Below are 23,611 nucleotides of genomic sequence, written 5' to 3'. Positions count from 1 at the left end.
ATTTGGAGAAGGAGGAATTCCATTTGTTTCCACACTATAGGTGAATACCAAGTTTTAAGTCTCTCAATCCACTCTCTGGCATCTGCTAATTAATGTGACTTATCTCAAAGCCTTCAATTGTAACATTTTACAGACTGGAAAACAATATTTTCCACTTGCAAACCAGGTATCATTAGACTACTTTCAATTTGTCAACAACATTTGGAGGAAAAGATGACAATTTAAAGATGATTTAAACAACTATAGTTGCAGGCTTGCAATCCCTATTATTGCATCAGTGGAATGTAGGGTATCGCTCCTTGTACCTCTCGCATGCTAAATGAGTACTCTACCATTTGAGCTACATCCCCCATTTTCTATAATTTTTTAAGCATATATTCTTCACATCATAACAAATAAGTTTTTCTTAACAGAAAAAATTGGGAGGAAAAATGAGGGGCTTAAAATTGCAAAGGAAAAGAATACGATATGTGCTTTAGATGGTTTTGTGTGGAGTATGCATAGGACGATTTTGTTTAAAAACCAAGTGTGCCACAACATTTAACTGTTTGATTGAATGTAGTTTGCATTTTTTTAGATGATGAGGAGGTAGATAGTGAGTGTTGTAATGATCCCACATGTTGGTAGTATTAATTTCTCGCACCGTCCATAGCCACACAGCCATCCATAGCCACAGACAAACAATCGTCAACAATAAACAAGTAGCTGTCCAAAGCCGTCCAAAGCTGTCCTTAGGCGTCCAAGCACTGACCAACACACCATCCTCACCATCCACCATTAATTATATTATCAACTCTTTCCTATAGCATTTAATATGTATTTGCTTATAAATATAATGGATTGGGCTTGTGATTAGTAGAGCTATTGTAGCATTCTAAGGATTTGTAATAGATTTTATTTAAGTGTTGTAGCACGGCTTGATGTCTTTGTGTTTTCCTTATTGATTGGAATGTTTATCATTGCATTCATGTTTTTCTTGGATCCACTCTATCCACCTCCTTCAAGTGGTATCAGAGCTAATGGGAGATGATCCTAGAGATCAGGGAGAGGTTGACAAGTTTAGAATTGGTGAAGAGTGTTGTGGAATCATAGCCCAACATGTAATGGCATTTTAAGTTATCTTCTGTAAGACTAAAGAGAAGAACAAATCAAAAGATTGCTATGAGAAATAGAGAAGTCATGAAAAGATGGAAGTCAAAGTTGAAATGTGTTTGAGTTAGCATTGTGCAATGCTATCATTCCCCAAAAAAGTAATGAAAATTGAATTAGTGATGATTGTTAATGTGCTATGTGAATGCATGGGGTGCATTCTCTGTTGCAGCATTCTAAAGATTTGTAATAGATTTTATTTAAGTGGTGTAGCATAGCTTGATGTCTTTGTATTTTTTGTATTGATTTGAATGTTTATCATTGCATTCATGTTTGTCTTTGATCCACTCTAACCACCTCCTTCAAGTGGTATCAGAGCTAATGGGATATTATCGTATAGATCATGGAGAGCTTGAGAAGTTTAGAATTGGTGAAGAGTGTTGTGGCAATATAGCCCAATAGGCAATGGAATTTTAAGTTATCTTCTGCAAGAATAAAGAGAAGAACAAATTAAGAGATTGCTATGAGAAAAAAAGAAGCCATGAAAAGAAGGAAGTCAAAGTTGAAATGTGTTTGAGTTAGTGTTGTATGATGCTATCATTCATATATTAGAAGCATGTGGAGCATCTCCATGCAAGTGGGAGTGCTAGAGAATGCATACACATGGCATGGAAGATATTGATCATGGAAATGCTCATTATGTCTTTGTGTTTTAAGTATGTGTCTTTGATATTATAGAATATTTATTAAAGTTAGTTATGGTTGAAGTAAGTTAAAGTAGGTTGTATTGGTGGTGAGTTGGTTGTCATGATTCAAAGGTTCGCATGTGTGTTGATTGGATAAAAGTGTTGAGATTGGTGGTGAGAATTTGTTTGTCTAATTGTGAAGGATATGATGTTCTTGATAGTGATCATTTAATAGAAATTGGTTGCATTGATATTCCCCAACCAAGTGTTGAAGATTGAGTTAGTGAATATTTGTTAATGAGCTATTGTAAGGGGTGCATTATCTTTTGTATCCAACACCCTAGAGTTTGATTGAATGTATTGATGAACCATGTATGTGAAAAGAATTTCTATAGAATTAGCAAGTATACTAGCTAGGCACCCATGTGTCTTAGTAGATGGATTTCTTTTTATATGGACTCAATAATTAGTTTGATGTAGGTAGAAAAGAGAAAGGCCCAGAGTGATGATAGTTTCACCATAGTGATGATTTGTGGTCATTAGAACTAGTGAGTGCTTGGTTTGTAAACCATTTGACTGCAACGTTTATGGTGATCTTAAAACCATTTGTGTGATGTTTGTGGAGTTCGTAGTGAGCTTTAAACCACTTCAAAATTTACATTGGTTAAGGGTTAAGTTCTTAAACCCAAAGTGATTATGATGAGGGAAAACAATATAAATGTAGTAGCATTAGTGGAAGAAATTAAGGGGGAGTGTTGGTAGTATTAATTTCTCCCACCGTCCATAGCCACATAGCCGTCCACAGCCACAGACAAACAACTATTAGCAATAAACAAGTAGCCATCCTCAGCCGTCCAAGCACTGGAAAACACACCATCTTCATTGCAAAACATTAATTATATTATCAACTCTTTGCTATAGCATTTAATATGCATTTGCTTATAAATAGAATATGCTAGGCCTGTAATCAGCAGAGCCCATTTTGGGTTTCTAATTGTGGATCATGAGTAGATAGAATGTTGTAGCATTCTAAGGATTTGTAATAGATTTTATTTAAGTGTTGTAGCACAACTTGATGTCTTTGTGTTTTGCTTATTGATTTGAATTTTTATCATTGCATTCATGTTTGTCTTTGATCCACTCTATCCACCTCCTTCACCACATGCAAGTGAAAAGGTGAGACAAGGGAGGATAGGTAGTACAAGGTTGAGGGGAAGAGCATAAGCAAATCATACTTAGCTAGGTGCAGTCGATCGATGATCAAGAAGACTGATGGCCTAGGGAGAGCACCTTCATTGCACATGATGAAGGGGGCTCTGCCTAGCATCTCCCATTGTGGAGAGTGTACATCATAATTTGTGTTAGAGGGGGCTCATGTTCACATGGCCTTCAACAACTAAGTGAAAAATAAATTACTTAGTTTATATATGTCATAGGTATATCTGATCTAATTGATGTAAATCTGCTTCAAAGTTAGGGCAGGTAAAGATTTTGTGCTTCAAAGTTGGGAGGGTTGAAGATTACTTTTTGATTTCTACTTCAAAGTTGGATGGGTGGGCTTAAAAAGAAAATGTCGAGGAAAATTGTAATTCGATGTGACCCAAGTAGCTCATTTCATTCCAGTGATCCAAGATAAGGAAAACTGTAATTTAAAGTGATCCAAGCTCATGTTTGCCACTTTCCCTCACATGTCGACCATGGTAGATCCCTTTGGAGGAAAAATAGGGCTGATTCCCCAAACCGGCTTATTTGTTACACTCCTCAAGTGCTGCAAATACCCAGGTTCAAGATCATGAAAAGTATTGATCAGCATTCCGATGCCATGGTGGACGGATTGAAAGCGCCCTAAAATTAATTTCACCGTCGCTAGAGCTCTGCAAGCATTGAAGAAAGTGCTTTCCAAATTAAACTTTTGGGCGGATTGCAGGGCCTAGACAATGAACAAATCATAGATGATGCAAACTGGAGGACTCATTTTTTGTTTTAATTGGCCCTCAATTGAACGATTGAAGGGGTTTTGAAGCTTTTCTGCTAGTTCGCGAATTAGGTCTGAGGCTTCCATTGGGATTAGATCTAAGTTCTCAAGTCCTGTGGGTAAGCCCTTCACGATGGGCGTGGGGAGCACAATGAGGCGAATGTCGAGGCTATTGGAGATGGCTTTTGAAATCGGGTGTTCTATGCGATTTGGATTGGCCTAGGTTGTGACGTAGCTAACTGTGAGGCCAGAAGCATTGCCATGTCGAGAAAGGGAATGACGTGACCCAATGCTGGAAATGGCACTACCACGACATGGGGTTTCTTGCAATTGTTCATCTTTGACATGATCATGAATACATTTCAGTGCCCATTTTCAGAGGCCGTTTCAATGGTTTGTGAAAAAAATGGGATTTTTGGGGAGTCCTTTAGTGTGAATGTTTCTGAAACTTTTGGATTGCGTCAAAAATAGAAATTGCATGGAATTTTGGAATTTTTGAGTAGCTATGAACGAATCTAAAGTTTTCAATCCCGTCGATCATAGGTATTTTGGAATAATCTATGTTGTCACTTAGGTTTGCACACTTTTCCAAGGCCTATGTGCGAGGACAACCTAGTGAAACACGGAAATAACCTTCAAGCTGTGGGACATGAACTGCGAGGTTGAGTCTCCAGAGAAGGCCAACATCCTCTTACTATCAGGGTGCACCTATCTACTCTTGGAGAGAAAAAGGGAGAAGGAGAGCACGAAAGAAAATCTACCTAGTCTAATCTAAGGAGGTGATGCACCAAGATAGAGTGTTCAGACTCATTTCTGCTCATATATGCACTACAAAACCAAGATAACATTCAAAAGACATACACATCTAGACTTATGCCAATCAATGACCACATATAGATTAGGAAACCAAACTGAATAACACAAGGAAAAAGATTTCACTTATATATTATCCAATAGGCCAAAAATACACATAGTATACAAGCCACAGATCTCAACAATACACCAATGAGAGGCAAGACAGATGCACATACACATCGATGGCTGAAGGAGATGATACAGAGTGTTATATAGCTTAGAGACAAAAGGAATTTTACACTGCAGACCTGTGAGCAGTAGCAGAGAAATCAAAAAAGGAGTCCTCCCTCAAAACTACAAAATCTGCCTTTATAGTTCAGGCATAATTGAGATCTTTTTGCTGCTGAAGTGACCCTACAGCTACCTGCCATTAAGTCCTATGGAGGACAATCATGGAAATCTGAGGAAAATCTGACCTTTTTTACAACAGGTGTCCTGAGAAGACTGAAAACAACACCATCGATGTTCTAACTGGGTAGATGGATCGACTGAGACGGTGGAGTGTTTTTTTATGTTTTGCATTCATTTATGTTGGTTAGGATCAATCATGAAGATTAGATCGCACAACAAAACAAATCACCCTCATTTTTGGTTCATGAATCAGTAGGGGGGTCAAAGAGTCAACCTAGTTTCACAAGCCAACTGGGCCACGCGGGCCAATCGCTTCTTCTCGTTCTGCCACCTGGGAAGTCCTCTGTGGTTGACCTCCTTTTATTGAACTAACCGTGCCACCCTTCAAACTGTTATCATTAACTGTAGCAATCACACCAACTGCCAGCCATTAACCACCAACTTTAGCTGAGCCAGCGAGACACGTGTCGACAAGGCGCTATGTCGCCATGGTATCTGTCGTGCAACTTCAGAAGGCGAGATAGTGTCGACCGTCGATCTACCTTAAATTTGACAATCGTGGAGACTCGTCGCACCACTATACTGTTCTTACCCCTGTCCCATCATATTTGGCACCACCTCAACAACTGCACCACACTCGAATGACACTTGGCAGTACCTGAATGATGTACCCTAGAGAGACCTGGCCCCACTGACACATGGTGAAAGGGCACCATGTCGCTATGGTAAAGATCGTGCAACTTCACCATGGTGACATGGTGCCTTCCGTCGATCTAACTTAATCTAATGGCAAGCAAGATATACTGCCCCTTAGTGTATCAATCAATAGAAATCGACCACGTATCGCTGTTTGTATTTCCTGCACCTCCGAACCTGGACCCGCGAGGACACGTGTTTTCCAAGCACCATGTCTCTAACATAAAACTTGTGTAGCTTATCCATAGCACAATGGTGCCTATCATTGATCTCTATAGGTCTAACGGTGGAGATCTTCGCCTTGACTGCAGTGGCTGTGTTGAAGATCTAGTCCCATGCGCTGACTGTATTCTAACCTGGCATACATGGTTGTTCCCCATTGGCCTAACGAAGCACCACCTTGGTCTGACAAGGCACCAACTAGGAGGGTTCATATCGCTTTGACCCTACTGAGGGACACGTGGCACCCAGGCGCCATGTTGCTGTTGTAAATCTTGCGCAGCTTTTCCATAGCGTGATAGTACCCATCATAGATCAATTTCAATCTGACGATCAAAACCACCTCGTACTCTGCACATCCTTCCCTCTAAAAATCACTGGGCCTGTGAACCACATATGCTCTGACTCATACACCTGGCACCTCTCCATTGGCCTTCAAAGCATCAACTTGGAAAATTTTTGTACTATTAATCCTGACCACGCCACGTGTCAACCAGGTGCTATGTCGCTAACAGAAAACTTTTGAGTTTTTCATTGGCACCATGGCTTCTTGCTGCTTTTTGAAACTTTTCGGCCTGTGAAACTGACCGCTTGCCGCTAACTTTTCCGGTGACGCAACCTACCCGTCGTGAAACCTTTTCCGTCGGGCGCTATGTCGCTATGAAGATTTTTCAGCCAACACACAATAGCGACATAGCACCCACAGTGCCGTGAAACTTTTTTGACCCGCCAAACTTGTTGCCTAGCCCATTGGACCCACCAGACACACATCATAAGGGCACCATGTCGCGAACGTAAATCTTGTGCAGCTTCTGATGGCGAGATAGCGCCAACCATAGATCTGGCTTAGATCTGATGGAAGAGAACCTTTGGGCTATGGAAACCTTTACAAGGTTTGATCACATAGATTTTTTGATGTCTCTTAAGCATTAAAATAATATTAATTTTGGGACTAGCCATTGGGCGGGCTGGACATTTGAAATTTGATTCTTTGGTGGGTGAACAAATGATAACATTTCTGGCGACTCACAGGGGGCACAAGCCTGCTATGTGTATGACCAGTGGCCTCATGTATCCATTGGGCTATGGAGTCAAAAAGGTATGAACCTGAGGATTGCAAAACCTTAACCTATTTTTGAGGAGATCAAAACATTGAAAACCCTAGTTCTGCAACTGCAACCTCAAAACTGTCAAAACTTCGAAAGCTGACAACTCAAAGTGAGAACCATGTGCATGCGCACTTCTTGAAAAGTAGGAAACAACAGAAAAGAAACTAAACTACTTATGCACATGGATTCCCAAATTTTCAGAAATAGGGCTTTAGATAGATCCCATTGACTGGAATGGGAAAAATTTCACCATTTGACCTGCTCAACTGAAATGCATTAGCCTACTTGCAACTGGCAACTAGATAGGGGCCACTCCATAGTGCATCAAATTTGGAATGTCTTCCTGGTTTCGCCCTATCTACATCCCACTTTAGAACTAAATCTCCTTCTTTGAAGGTCCTGACCCTAGTTTTCTTATCAAAACTCCTCTTCATCTACTGTTGATGTGTCTCTAAGGTTTGCATAGCTTTAATTCTCTTTTCTTCTAGTTCAATCAGCTCTGCCATTCTTACTGACATGGCATTATCTTCAATCAATTCCAGTTGATGAGCCAATTCCAAGGATGGGAATTCCAATGAAATTGGGAGTTTGGCCTCCCTACCATATACCAGCACAAAAGGTGAATTCCCAACAGATCTCTTGGGTGTTATCCTATCAGCCCACAAAGCAGTTCTTAATTTCTTATGCTAGATCCTCTGATTGTCTTCTATTGTCCTTTTCATGATTCTGATCAGATTCTTGTTGGAAGACTTAGCCAAACCATTACCTTGGGGATAGTAATTTGATGATGTGCTCAGGTAGATATTGTGATTCATTGCCCATGCACAAATCTGGGTTCCAACAAAAGACTTAGCATTGTCCGAGATGATAGTAGAAGGAGCACCAAACCTAGATACAATTCCATCAAGGAATTCAACAACTGATGGTTCTGTGGCATCCTTCAAGGCAACTACCTCTGTCCATCTAGTGCAATAATCAATAGTAGCCAAAATCCATTTATGACTTGCACTAGATGGAGGATTAATGGGGCCTATAAAATCCAACCCCCACTGAGTAAAGGGCTGATCCACCTGAATAGGACGAAGGGGGAGAGCTGCAAGCCTCTATTTTCCTGAGAAGAAAGAACATTTCTCACATTTTCTCACATATCCATAACAATCATGGAATAGGGATGGCCAATAATAACCAGCCCTCATGATCTTCATGGCAGTTGTTCTTGTAGAGAAATGGCCACCATTAGGGCCATCATGAAGTTCCTTAATCATCCTCTCAGCCTGATCCTCTTCAATGCATCTCAATAGGGTCCCATTAAAATCCCTCCTGAACAGGATACCATCAATCACAACATAGGGAATGGATTGTAGTCTATATTATCTTCTTTTGGCTCTATCCAATCCCCGAGGGTATCCATCACCTAATAAGAAGCTCTTCATATCATTTATCCAGCTCCTTGGACCATTAAAATTTCCTTCCTCCTGCTGCTCTATTATTACCATAGCAGCCTCTTCATCTAAACCCCGGCCTGATAACATTTCTTTACACAACCCCTTCCCTCTTACCAGCTTGGTAATCCAAATATCAACATCATATTCCATTACCCTAGTGATCCATCCAGCTCTCTTTTCACTGATATCTTTTCTTAACAAGAAATCCTTTACACTGGCATGGAGCACCAACAGATGGATCCTATTGTGGGATAATAGGTGCTTGAATTTCTTCAAGGCTCTGATGACTGCAAGGGCTTGCTTCTCTACATAACTGTACTTATCTTCATATTCCTTGAGCCCTTCATTGAAAAAGGCTATAGGTTGTTCCTCATCCTTGTCATTTGTTTGAGTTAAGATAGAAAAGATACTTGACTCACCACCTAGAGTGTAGAGGATGAAATCTTTTTCAAAATTTGGGTTCATGAGAGTAGGGGCTGAGGCTATGGCTGTCTTGATCTCTTCAAAACTCTCCTTCCCTTCCTTGGTCCATGAGAAGACCATACCTTTCTTAAGCATATCTGTAAGAGGTTTCACCATGGTAGCAAGATTAGGAATAAGCCTTCTTACAAAATTTATTCTAACAAGGAAACTTTGTAGCCCCTTCTTGTGTTTAGGAAGAGGAAGGGCAAGTATTGCCTCTATTCTTTCTGGATCAATGGTTAGCCCATACTTAGATACAATGTGTCCCAATAATTTCCCTTGGCTTGTAGCAAAGAAACACTTGGTTGGGTTAAGGGAAACCCCAAACTCTCTACATATTAGAAATACTTGTCTTAGATGATCAAAATGATCTTCTACATTTTTTGAATATACAGTTATATCATCAAGGTATACTAAGACAAATTTGTCAATTAGTTTTTTAAAGGCCATCTCCATTGCCTTCTGAAATGTGGCACCTGCATTTGTTAGTCCAAATGGCATCTTGCAATAAGCATATGTGCCCCATTTAGTAGTGAATGATGTCTTATGTCTGTCATATTCTTTAACCAACACTTGGTTATAACTAGAGAATCCATCAAGAAAAGAGAATCTCCTTGAACCGCTGACCTTGGACAAAATTTGCTCCATGGAAGGGAGAGGATGGTGATCTTTAAGAGAAGCCTGATTAAGATCCCTAAATTCCACACATAGTTTGATTTCTCCATTCTTCTTCCTAACAGGGACAAGGTTAGCTACCCATGATGAGTGTTTGATATAAAATATTATATTAGCCTCTATCAACTTGGATAGTTCTTTTCTCATTAGGGGCTCAATCTTAGGATTCACTGGCCTCCGTTTTTGCCTTACTGGTTTGGCCTTATCAACTAAATCTATGGTATGCTGAAACAAACTAGGATCAAACCATTTTAAGTCATCATATGTCCAAGCAAATACATCATTAAATTCTTGACATAACTAAATGAAGTTTTCTTGCTCAGTTTTAGAACATACCTGCCCCATATTTAGAGATTTTCCATCAGCAATTGTAACTGGGGCATAATCATCCTTTTCTGCAGCTAGATTTATTCCTTTGCCTTTTGTTTGATCATCAGGATTAAAGACACCCTCCAAAGTAATGAGACCCTTGGGAAACTTTTTAGAACTAAGATGAATGATTTGATCACCATACTGATCTTGCAGTCTTGACTAGTTTCTATCTGAGAAATCTGCCTCATTCTGCAAGAAACTCACAATTTGCTCATCAGAATCAAACACCTTCCAATGATTGTTGTTGTCAGGGATGGCAGGCCTCACTACCACCCTTATTTTTTGCTTCTTCTCTTCCTCAAGATTCCCTGGTACATCACAAGCTGCACCCACTGCTGCAAGTCTATCAGCATGTCTATTTTCTTTCCTAGGAATGCTCTGAATATTAAATGCATTGAAGCCGTCAAGAAAATCCCAGACCCTATGTTTGTAAGACTTGAGCAAGTAATTTTTGGTGATATTCCAGTTTCTCACTTGGTTAACTACCAACTCACTATCCCCATAGACTTTCAAGGATTGAATTCCTCTCTTTTGGGCAAGTAAGAGACCCTGAATCAAGGATTCATACTCGGCCATATTATTGGTGCAACTGAATTGGAGCCTAAAGGAGAAGTAGTATCTTATTTGTGCAGGAGAGATCAACATAACACCAGCCCCTGATCCATTTCTATTCCTTGAGCCATCAAAGTACATACTCCATGTTCCATTTATATCATCATTAGTCCCAATAAGATTAGGAACTTGAGCATCTTTCTCTATTATGCAATATGTACTAAGGCTTGTCTCAAGGGTCTCTGACATAGGCTCAAACTGATATGCATTTTCCCACTCATCCAAGAAGAAATTAGGAATCCCTATTATGGAAGTGGCAGGCTCATTTACTATGTCATTTTCATCCATCTCTAGAATAGGGCAATTCATGTTGATGGGATTGGGGTTGTAAGATTTAGTGTGATGAAGGGCTTGAGGTTCTGCTCTAATTGAGGCATTGGCTCCATATCTGGTCTTAAATGACATATATGACCAATCGGCAGATATGAATCCACCAATTTGAGCAGTGAAGTCTCTCCACATTCTTAAGGATACCTACAGTTTTGATAGTACTACCATCTAATTGTAACACATCCCTAACAATGGGCTCATATTTCATTCCTAAAGCATCAGCAACACACCTAGGCATTACCAAGCTACTAGCCCTTGAATGTATCATGCAATTGTGGACTAATCTGCCCCATATAATTAGAGAAACATAGAATGAAGGAGGTCTAACCTTTTTATTTTTCTCCACATCCCCTGCTAGTTGTACTATACTTGTGGCACTCTCCATGGTAGATGGCTGATCCTTGGGTTCAATCTTCTCTAATTCTTGCTGCAGCATCCTCTTCTGCATTGGTATGGTAGCAACAACATCCCACATAGAAATATTCACATTGGTCTTCTTCATTTGCTCTACCACACTGAAAGGTGTATTAGGAGTTTTGGTAGAAACTTTGGGAGCTGCACTTATTAGAGGTTGAGATGGGCCAACATAAGGATCACTTGCATCTTTCTTTCTAGAATCTTGCTTTTGCTGCTGTGAAGTACTTGTTAGTTCATTTTCTGCATGTGCATGAGGTGCAACACTTGAAGTTGAGGCTTTCTTAGGAGAAGGAGGGGCAGCATGTTCCACGGCTCTCTTCTTACTTCTAGTCTTATGAGCAACAAAATCCTGGTTTACATTACAATGCTCCCCAATCTGATGATTCATGAAAGAGAAATCATCATGTCCTTGAATATATGAGGCCTCCTTGGAATGATCCTCCTTGTACAATTGCTTTGTTGCAGGTTCTTGGTCAGTTAGGGCCAAATAAGATTCTACCTTCTGGCACATGCAATAGCCATAAGAATAGTTGCAAGAAGCATAGAAATCTTGATCTTGGGCCAAGTTATTTTGAGGGACTATAGCTCTATTCTGATTTGAGCTTGAAGCAGAAGCATGACTATTTTTCCTACCCTGATCAAAAGAGCTATTCCACTAATTAGGAGGCCCACCACCATTTGGAGCCTGATATTGCAATTGAGGAGGCTTGCCACCTTGAGCCTGCTGCCTTTCTAAGGCCACCACTTTGTTACTCATTTTTTGTATTATAGAAAAAATATCCTCTAATCTCTTCCCTTGGTCTTTCAACTCCCTCCCCTGCTCTTGCAATTTTTTATCTAGGGTCTTCTCTCTCTTATCTATATTCAGTACTAGACCTTGGAGCATTTCTTTGAGTTCATCTATCCCATTTGAGGATGTGGAAGCTTGAGGGACTAGAGTAAGGGCTTGTGATGTAGAAGTTGTAGGCAGAGGGGTCATTACTGGTTGGTGGTTGGGAACATCAGGAAAGAAAGGCATAGGGGGCCTTGGAGCCAACTTTCCTCCTTGTATCAAGATGTTCTCAGCTTTTATGGCTATATCATAAGCATTAGGCAAGGTATCTCCTCCCATAGTTTGGATTGTAGTGGCAATATCACTGTTAAAAGCTCTTAGGTAACGCAGGCAGACATTACCAGGGGTAGGTTTCACTGTAGTAGGTATTCTATCCCATGTCTTTTGAAATCTATAGTTAAAATCAGTCATACACTCATGGGGGCCTCTTTTTATAGTAGTCAGTTGCTCTAAAAGTGACAGATGGTCACTTCTATCCTCAAAATGTTTGCATAACCCTACTCCTAGTCCATCCCAATTGGTTATAGAACCATGAGCTAAGCCTCTATACCACTGTAATGCTTTTCCTTTCAAAGATGAGGCTAGAAGTTTGACAGAAACATCATCCTCTGTAATACCTTGAATATTACAGACATTTGCTACTTCTTGGATATGCTCTAAAGGGGAGATGGAAGTTTCACTAGTAAAATCAGGTATACTTTTTAGTGAAGATACTGGTATATCATGTCTTTGGGCTAACAATAGAGGACTTCCATCATTAAAGTTGGCAAAAGAATGACCTCTTGGTTGTGCCATGTAAACAAGTGTTCTATTAATGAGTGTTTATGGCAATCTAGGCTGAGTTCGAATAGTAGGAGGAGTAGAGATAGATCTTACAGGTATATTGACTATTATTACACCCCTAATTTGTGATAATGAAGTTCTAGTCCTCCTTCTTCTAGGATTTGAAAGAGAAAGCTCTTGATATTGAAATTTACCTCTAGAAGACGCCCTTGTTTCAGCTCTAGGCATGAATCACTGCAGCTTTAGCCTGGAACCAGATTTGTTGATGTTCAGAGTCGCCAAGTACTTTGAAGAATCAGCCTCTTGAAGGCTCGAATACTAAACCCAGCACTACCTCTTCAGTATTAATCTCTGAAACTCTTTCTTCTTTGACACCAGTAGACTTTAAATTTTGTTTGAAAAGTGTCCCACTGGGTGTGCCAAAAACTGTTGTCACTTAGGTTTGCACCTTTGTCCAAGGCCTATGCACGAGGAAAACCTAGTGAAACATGGAAAAAACCTCCAAGCTATGGGACTTGAACTGCAAGGTTAAGTCTCCGAAGAAGGCCAACATCCTCTTACTATCAGGGTGCACCTATCTACTCTTGGAGAGAAAAAGGGAGAAGGAGAGCATGAAAGCAAATCTACCTAGTCTAATCTAAGGAGGTGATGCACCAAGATAGAGTGTTCAGACTCATTTCTGCCCATATATGCACTACAAAACCAAGATAACATTCAAAAGACATACACATCCATACTTATGTCAATCAATGACCACATGCAGATCAGAAAACCAAACTAAATAACACAAGGAAAAAGATCTCACTTATATATTATCCAATAGGCCGAAAATAGACACAGTATGTAAGCCACAGATCTCAACAATATACTGATGAGAGGCAAGACAGATGCACATACACAACGATGGCTGAAGGAGATGATACAGAATGTTATACAACTTAGAGACAAACAGAATTTTACACTACAGACTTGGGAGCAGTAGCAGAGAAATCAGAAAAGGAGTCCTCCCTCAAAACTACAAAATCTACCTTTATAGTTCAAGCATAACTGAGATCTTTTTGCTACTGAAGTGACCCTGCAGCTACTTTCCATTAAGTCCTGCGGAGGAAAATCATGGAAATCTAAGGAAAATCTGACCTTTTTTGCAATAGGTGTCCTAAGAAGACTGAAAATGGTGCCATCGATGTTCTGACTGGGTAGATGGATCGACTGAGACAGTGGACTATTTTTTATGTTTCGCATTCATTTTTTGTGGTCAGGATCAATCATGAAGATCAGATCGCACAACAAAATAGATCACCCTCATTTTTGGTTCATGAATCAGCAGGGGGGTCAGAGAGTCAACCTAGTTTCACAAGCCAACTGGGCCATGCGAGCCAATTGCTTCTTCTCGTTCTGCCACCTGGGAAGTCCTCTGTGGTTGACCTCCTTTTATTGAACCAACCACGCCACCCTTCCAACTATTATCGTTAACTATAGCAATCACACCAACTGCTAGTCATTAACTACCAACTTTAGTTGAGCCAGCGAGACACATGTCGACAAGGCGCTATGTTGCCATGGTATCTTCCGTGCAACTTCAAAAAGCAAGATAGCGTCGACCATCGATCTGCCTTAAATCTGACGATTGTGGAGACTCGTTGTACCACAATATTGTTCTTACCTCGGGCCCATCATATCTGGCACCACCTTAGCAACCACACCACACTCGAATGACACCTGGCAGTACCTGACTGACGTACCCTAGCAAGACCTAGCCCCGCTAACACGTGGCAAAAGGGCGCTATGTTGCTATGGTAAAGATTATGCAACTTCACCATGGCAACATCGCGCCTTCTATCGATCTGACTTAATTCAATGACAAGCAAGATATAATGCCCCTCAGTGCATCGATCAATAGAAATCGGCCATGTATCACTGTATGTATTTCCTGTACCTTCAAACCTGGACCCACGATGACACGTGTCCTCCAAGCGCCATGTTGCTAACATAAAACTTGTGTGACTTATCCATAGCGCGATGTTGCCTGCCATTAATCTCTGTAGATCTGACAGTGGAGATCTTAGCCTTGACTATAGTGGCCACATTAAAGATCTAGTCCCATGCGCTAACTATATTCTAACCTGGCATACGTGGTTGTTCCCCATTGGCCTAACAAAGGACCACCTTGGTCTGACAAAGCACCAACCTAGAGGGTTCATACCGCTTTGACCCTACTGAGGGACATGTGGCGCCCAGGCGCTATGTTGCTGTTGTAAATCTCGTGCATCTTTTCCATAGCGCGAAAGCGCCCATCATAGATCAATTTCAATCTGACGATCAGAACCACCTCATACTCTGCACATCCTTCCCTCTAAAAATCGTTGGGCCCATGAACCACATATGCTCTGACTCATACACCCGGCACCTCTCCATTTGCCTTCAAAGCATCAACTTGGCAGATTCTGGTACTATTAATCCTGACCACACCATGTGTCAACCAAGTGCTACTTATCACTTTTTGAAACTTTTCGGCCCGTGAAACTGACCGCCCACCGCTAACTTTCCCGGTGACGCAACCTGCCCACCGTGAAACCTTTTCCATCGGGCGCTATGTCGCTATGAAGATTTTTCGGCCAACATATGATAGCGACATAGCACCCACGGTGCCGTGAAAATTTTTTGACCCACCAAACTTGTTGCGTGGCCCATTGGACCCACCGAACACACGTCATAAGGATGCCATGTTGCAAACATAAATCTCGCGTAGCTTCTGATGTCGAGATAGCACCAACAGTAGATTTGGCTTAGATCTGACGACAGAGAACCTGTGGGCCGTGGAAACCTTTACAAGGTTTGATCGCTTAGATTTTTTGATGTCTCTTAGGCATTTAAATAATATTAATTCTGGGACTAGCCGCTGGATGGGTTGGACATTTGAAATTTGAATCTTTGGTGAGTGAACAAATGATAACAATCTACTAGGCTCTGGAAATCAAAGAAGACAATTTTGACTATTTCTTGGCAGAGTAGGACCATTTATTAGTTTCATCACCAGTGACGAAATTCCCCCAGCAAACAAAAAATTTTAAATAAAATTTAATTTAAAATATAGTTTTAAAATAATTTTTGAAACCAATAAAATGCCGATTTGATGCTGGCATAGACATTGGTGCAATAAAGAGACATTAAACCTCATCTTAATGGATTAATTATACGAAAATATAATTAATTATATATTCTTAAAAGAAATATTACAATTCTAAACTATAACTCATCTTTTTTGACATATTAATATAAAAAATTATCATTGGCTTGATCATATGAAATGTAAGTTCTTGTATTGTATCATTAGAAAATTGTAAAAATTGTAAGTAACTTGTCATATTTGCATAGATCATTAAATTAGTGAAGATTATTTTCTATTTTAGATCTATTAATTATAAGTATTAAATAACATTTATAAAAGTTTATAATATCAATTTATTCAATAATGTAAAGAATCAATCATGTAACTTATGTTATGGTTTAATAAAATAATGTATGAACTCTTCACATTAAAAGTATAATTATTTAACATAAAATGATAATTTCTTGTAATTAATGCTAAGGGGGTTTCCTTATATGAGATGTCTGACCTCATTTGGACAACGGACGGTTGATAATGCTCCATAATAGTGGATGACCATTGAAATCATCTAGCCCATTCAAAAGATTACTATTCACAATATTACTTTTTAAGGAAAGCATGGATTGATAGTTGTCAGGCCAACTTGATGATTACTATTCATGATATCCATTCTAAAGCCAAAGTGTGAAAGGAGAAATGTGAGTAGGTAAGGATGAATCAAATGGTCAGTATCAAAATCTATTTTCTTCTCATCGTAATAAATCAAAATAATCTTCGTTTGAACCAAATTCAGTATCCATCAAAAGTGTAGCGTGTGCCTCCACTCCCTTACTTGTAGTTGGACCTTGTCAATAACCATCATCTCTATTATGATAGTAAACTAGACTAGCCACTCGTCATCCTTAACTTTGAACTCAGTTTGACATCATTAACTTTAAATTTAGTCTATTTTGGTGTAATGTTAAGTAGATGTGGGATTGCATTAAATAATAACACTGCTTCACACTCTAACCACATAAATATTTTATAAGCACTGAATGGGAGCTTCAATGTTGGACACGAGAATCAATTGAACTAATAATTACTCAAAATTTTAAACAATATATGATTATAATTATAATTTTATATACATTGAATATTTGAAAAACTATCATTCAGTCATTAATATAACTTTTCCCTCTTGCATAAAGTTCAAAATTTGCTGCTTCATGACTTTATTTTTCAATAAAAAGAATTATCTACAAAATATATTTAATTAAATAAATTAAACTTATATAAATAAGAAGAATATATTAAAGGAGTGTGAGATTTCTTAAACTCACTCAATAATAAGTGTAAAATAAAAACTAAGTATATTTTATATTAGAAAATTCTAACAAATATTTAAATTTTAATCAATCATATTATATTCTAAATAAATAAATAAACTTATACATCATTCCATGACAAGTGTTCTTTATTGTTAAATTGATTATTACTTTGGAAATGGGAAAGTAATCGCTTAATTACTTCTATGAATTATGCACATGATGTGTGGCTTTGTGTTATAAATACTCATCAATTTGCAACTAATTTCATACAAAGAAGAAGCATCAATTTGCAATGTCCCTATAATTATTACCATTATTATTGAAATTGAGAGGACCTCAAGTAAAACATGTGCAAATACATGTTTATGTTGGTGGTGCTCTTCGTAGGAACCTACTACTGCTCTTCCTCCACCTCCTCATTATTTGGGGAAGATGCCCTTCTATTTGCTTCAAACAAGAGCTGAATGATATAGATGACCACTTTGTTTTGTGGAAGAGGTTGTACTGCTGCTCTTGGAAATGAATCGCCTACGATAGGGGCTCTAGCCATGTCACTCATCTCAATCTTCGCACCTTTGGTTATTTCACTCCTGACATTTACTAGGCCAGACAATTCCTAGCAACAATCTTAGGGCTTTTCATAGCCAAGGAAGTAGATCGAATGCAACATGCTTCTAGATCTTGGGTCTCATAGAGGGAATATTATAAATTCAAAAAAACTCTTTGATGTCTACTCAAAAGAGGACTACTTAAAAATTGCATACTAATGCTTGATTTCTAGGACAAAAGTGTTAACAATCAAAGTTGATTTATTTTTTATATAAGTTTAATTTTTCCCTTAGTGTGTGATGTTTAAGGATGACCCTCAAAATGAATTTTAATATTTCATGTTAAGGTTGAGCATCCTATTCACTCAATGGGTTTGGTGTCTACCGGATGGAGATATTGAATATCATAATAGTGCAGAATCAAATGAGTCAAGGAAAAGCTTTGATTGCATATTGCATTTAATTGTGATCTTTGAATTACATTCTTTTTAACTTACACAAAAGGTCTTATTTTAATACTTCATAAGAAATGAAAGTTGCCTATGATTTGATATGTACTTATTCTTACTACCATTCTTTGTATATTATGGCATAGAAGTGACATGTATAACGAATGCATATGTTTGGTACACAAGAATATGAATGGATAAAAGAAAGGTATACAAAAAGAAGAAAGGAGTGATAAAGAGAGGGGTAAGGGTTGAATAGAGGTCATTGAGAGAGAAAGATGAAGATAGAGATAGGAAACAATATATAATGAGAGATAGAGAGGAAGGTTTATAGGTTCAAAGAAAGATGGATAGATTGTGTGTGTGTGTGTGTGTGTGTGTGTGTGTGTGTGTGTGAGAGAGAGAGAGAGAGAGAGAGAGAGAGAGAGAGAGAGAGAGAGAGAGGTATGCAGATGGAGATCGAGAAGAAATGCGATACAAAGAAAAGAAAAAGTGAGAGTGTAGATGGAAGATCTAAACATATAAAGAAGAGAGAATTAGATAGGTAGAAAGTGATATCTAGAGAGAGGTAGAAAAAGGGAGATATATAGGGATAGAAAGATAATGAGATAGAGATAGAGGGAGAATGGGGAAGGAAATATGGAGATGTAGAGATTTAAAAATATAGGGAGGGGGTGGTGGAAAGAGTGGATTTATAAAGAGAGGGAGATTTTTCTAGATATGGAGGGGAGAGAAGAAGATAGAGATAGAGATGAACATAGAGTTTGATGATGAGAGAAAAATATATAGATAGATAGAGATAGATTAAGAGGTAATTATAGAAAGAGATGTAGGGAGACATAGAGGGTGACATAGAGGGGGAGAGATAAAGAGTAACATATAGAGATGGTACGATATATTGATAAAGATATAAAGAGATATAGAGAGTATGAGAGGAAGAGACATGTAAATGATGAAATACTTAAAATGATCTTACTACCTCTATGACGTACCTATTGCACACTAAGGTGCGATTGCTAGTTATTTTTATTATAAGTAGGGAAGAGAAATTTTTGATGGGTACTATTATGGATGAATCACTTGCCTGTTCAGTTGCTGGAATTGGACATGAATTGGCATTTGTAATTTTTAAAAAATTCTAATCTAATGTTTGTGTGTGCAAAATCAGAATTGGAATTTTAAAAAAATTGATATTCTCATTTACCTCCTAAAACCAGAATTTGATCTTCCATCTAAATAAGTGGAATTGCTTCAAATCCCATTCCAATTCCAAGTTCATTACATATTAATTGAAATGAAGGAATTTTGAGCTCCCCCTACCCATGCCTCCACTCAACCACCTCTGCTCAATGGTATCAAAAACCATGGATTGAGGGTGTTTCCTGATGAACAGAAATTGCTGGTGGGAGATTCATCAACCTTCAATTAAGTCAGCCATTTCCAATGCCTCTGTTCAGATCGATATTTTCTCCAAAAGCTATGCACAACCAAATTGGTGTTTGAATCAGCGGTAGCCTTTCAAGAACTCTAATTATTGTTTCGAGATAGTCAACGTCTCCAGACTATAGGAACATAACTATTTACAATATCTGAATAATCAGATGTAAATGTTGTCATCCAAAAACTAAGCAACAAAAAATATCCTCTAACATTGGTTGGATTGCAAAGGTGCTTGGATACGTTTTTTTTTTCTGTAGGGAATGTGATGTGACAACATCCAACCCTTTCCTCCTCGTATGAATGCAATGAGTATGCTTAGTTATAGGCAAAAATTTCCCTCGTCTATTTAGGAGGGACATTTGGTTGGAGAAGTGATCCAACGTGGAAAACTTAGCTTCATTTTGTTGACTAGTATCACATTCCATTACAAATCGCATCGCAAAATGACTCCATCATTTTGGTAGCACATGTGATTCCAGATCATAACATTGCATCTTTGATTATTGCAAGGGAATTGACAATCATTCTCTATATTATTTTTCTCTAAAAATATAAAAGAAGAAAAATCTTATAATTTCCCTAGTCGAGCAACCTTAAGAAAATAGATGAAATCTTAAGCAAAGTGCAAGCTCAAATAATAAACTAATTCCAATACCAAGTTGCAGATGCCAACGTGTGATGAAAATCAATGTTGATCAACCATATATGAGAATTTGCAAACCCTCTTCAATCAAGTAAATAGCGAATGTAAACCCCCAAAACCCAGATATGTTCTTTGGATGAACATTTTTATAATGGTAAATTTTTTTGGATCTTCCATGCCACAATGACCAAATATGATAACAGATCTATGTATGATATCTATATGAATTTTTGTAAAATAATTTTTTATGGTTAGATTTGAAAATTGAAATATTTGTAAACTATACACTTACATCATTTGCAGCTAAATCTGTACCACTGATCAATGACTTGGACTAGTGTTCTAGGAGGCGCAACAACCTTTGAGTCTTGTGTGGTGCTTTATGATATCTTGTGACTACTTTGACTTCTATTTCGGGTGGAACTTAGATTTACAACTTAACAATTGTAGTAATAAAGGGTAATGCAAGGTGAAGGCTCCAAATACTGGGCTGCCATGAATAGCCGCAGATAACCTCCAAATCCCTCAATAATGATAACATGAAATTCAAAATTTCTTTCCTTGGAGGAATCTTCATTACTGACAATTGCATAGTAAATGCTAGAGTAATATGGTTGTAAAAACAACAAACTAACAACTGAAGAGGTGAATGAACAAGCACGGTAAATAAGGAACAGTAGGATTGAATATTATATAGGACTATAATAGATTAAAAACATGGTTACTTTCTAAAATTACGGAGTACAGATTCTTCACCAAACTTGGCTCTTGGTACTTGAGAGGCGTAGCATCATCCCTAACGCATACTGGTATTGAGTAGGACCTGCATCTCTATTGGGGTTTTCTATGCTCTTCAATTTTTAATTCACCGGCTTGATTCAATTCAAGTTTGGGCCTTTCCGCATACTGAGTTCAGATTAGAATTGTTCGACGTTTTCTCATCCGGTTGAAAATTTGCATAGCAATTAGATCGATTTCAATTGGTCAATGTTTTCGAGCAAAAATGTCAAGTTTTGAGAAACATAAAATATGGAGTGGAGAGATGCAGAGTAAGAAGGAAAACCAATCCAGTGGAGTTGCAGGGTATCGATTCCCGTACTTCTCGCATGCTAAGCGAGCGCTCTACCATCTGAGCTACATCCCCGTCAGCTCTCTCTATTATGTGAAAGCAAGCTAATGATGATTTTGTGCAGGATAGGCGCAGAACGATTTTGTTTAAAAGCCAAGTGCGCCATTGTATTTAATTGTTTGATTGAATGTACCTGGCAGAGCCACATTAATTCTCCCCTCTCGATGAAATCTGCACTTGTTTAGAGGATGAAGATGCAGATAGCGAGTGTTATAATGATCCCACATGCGCGAGAAGAGGTGACAGAACTGAGAGGAGGTAAGTACAAGTAGGAGGGGAAGAGAGTGTACAAAGCATACTTACCTGGGCGGAGTCAATCGATGATCAGGAAGGCCGCTGGCCTAGGGAGAGAACCTTCATTGCACATAAAGAAGGGGGCTCTGCCTAGCATCTCCCGCTGTGGAGAGTGCACGTCATAATTTGTGTCAGAGGGGGCTCGCGTTTGCGCGGCCCCCAACAAAGAAGCTAAATATATATTTACGGTCAGAGGTATATCCGATCTAATTAATCTTCATCTTCACATAGGGTAAATAACTACTTAACTAAAAAGATCTTATTTGCTTTTGTTTGCTGCTTCAAAATTGTACCGGTAAACTATTTATGTATAGTTGTTGAATGAAAATATTTTGCTATTCGTGATTGGGTGCAGAGGCTTTTTTACAATGTTGCAATGCAATAGAGGGCATAGTGATAGATGAAATGGCTTAAACATCACACACTAAGTTTAATTCCTAGATTAAAAGTGTTAAATATTCAAATTTATAGTCCCATTAATTTGGTATTGTGATAGTGATCAGGCAATAGAAGAATGTGCAAGAGCATGACTTTAGATGTAGAATTGCAAAGAGCAAAAAAACACTGCGAGAACTCTTCGGCACTAATGCTTGTTAGATAAGATAATAAGATAGATTATATTGATCTAGATAGGATTTTAGCTCTTGATGCAAGGGCATGCAATTGAAGTCAAATTTCGTGTATCTTATTTCTTTATGCACCCTAGACATGTCATATGTAGAAATATGCAGTCATCAAATACAAGAGAGGATCTCATTATATATGCCACTTAGTTTGTAGGTGTGGATTTGCATTTATAAATAAATGAACCATGTTCCTTAGATTTCTCAATCTATTCTAAACTTTAAAATCCTATCAAAGTAGTGTTTTTCTTTTAAAAAGAAAACACCTTAGCAAAGACCTCAGCTTGGTCTTTTGAGGTCAACTATAATTCAGTGTGAGAGACAGCTTGGTCTTTTGAGGACAATTGTAATTCAATGTGATTATTCTTATATTTCTAATTTAGGAAAAGTAATATAGTTCCCAATGTTATAACATCAACAATACCTCTTAGCTAGGGAGGTATCTTTCCATATGTATCCTTGTCATGATCTCTCAACGTGACACTCGCAATGACTTCACCAATTTGTGGAAAATATTTTATCACAGAAAACCTTAGTGTGATAATGTCATAGAGTATGTTATGGAGTCCTTGAATATTACAACCATTTGTGGAAAAATGTTTGTCATGGAATCTCTCAACTTGATAGTATTATGGATTCACTACACATGATGTCCACCATGGTTATTCCCATCTGTGGAAAGAAGCATATGCAAAAATTCCCATCTTGGAGTCACTCAATGTGACACCTTAATGGAGTCTCTCAACATGATGTCCACCATGGCTACTCCCATGAGTGGAAAGAGCACCGCCAACTCTCAAGGGCTTTCACCTCATTTTTCTCCATCTTAGAGAAATATGCATTAAAGAGAAACGTCTCTCAAGAGATTTCACCTTATATTTCTTTGTCTCAAAGAAATATGCATTAAAGAGAAACATCTCTCAAGGGCTTTCACCTCATATTTTTTTGTCTGCAAAAAACACACATTTTAGCACGTAGCAAGGATCACTAATGTTAAGACTCCCTCTCAATAAGAGTAACATTCTTCACAACACCCGACACTAGTTGATCTTATTTAAACAACTCATTGAAATTTCTTAGAGATGATATATCCTCTATTTATGTATATAATTTGACTGGCTGTAAGAAAGCTCCTTCAAAACTTGACAACCTCCTCTC

At 38.4% G+C, this 23,611-nt stretch overlaps 2 non-coding genes across 2 annotated transcripts; both read left to right on the top strand.

The window, feature by feature from the left end:
• The first annotated feature begins 3,006 nt into the window (after positions 1-3,006).
• Positions 3,007-3,168, top strand: LOC149579766 (U1 spliceosomal RNA). Its single transcript, XR_016358104.1, has one exon. It is a non-coding gene; the product is annotated as a U1 spliceosomal RNA (small nuclear RNA).
• An 18,663-nt stretch (positions 3,169-21,831) lies between these two features.
• LOC149579765 (U1 spliceosomal RNA) lies at positions 21,832-21,993 on the top strand. Its single transcript, XR_016358009.1, has one exon. It is a non-coding gene; the product is annotated as a U1 spliceosomal RNA (small nuclear RNA).
• The last annotated feature ends 1,618 nt before the right edge of the window (positions 21,994-23,611 follow it).

The sequence above is a fragment of the Cupressus sempervirens genome, chromosome 1 (genome assembly GCF_028749045.1).
Source record: "Cupressus sempervirens isolate cs-2001-9-10 chromosome 1, ASM2874904v1, whole genome shotgun sequence".
NCBI classification, from domain to species: domain Eukaryota; kingdom Viridiplantae; phylum Streptophyta; class Pinopsida; order Cupressales; family Cupressaceae; genus Cupressus; species Cupressus sempervirens.
The sequence above is the reverse complement of the archived record's forward strand: the minus strand, read 5'-3'. Positions and strand labels throughout refer to the sequence as shown.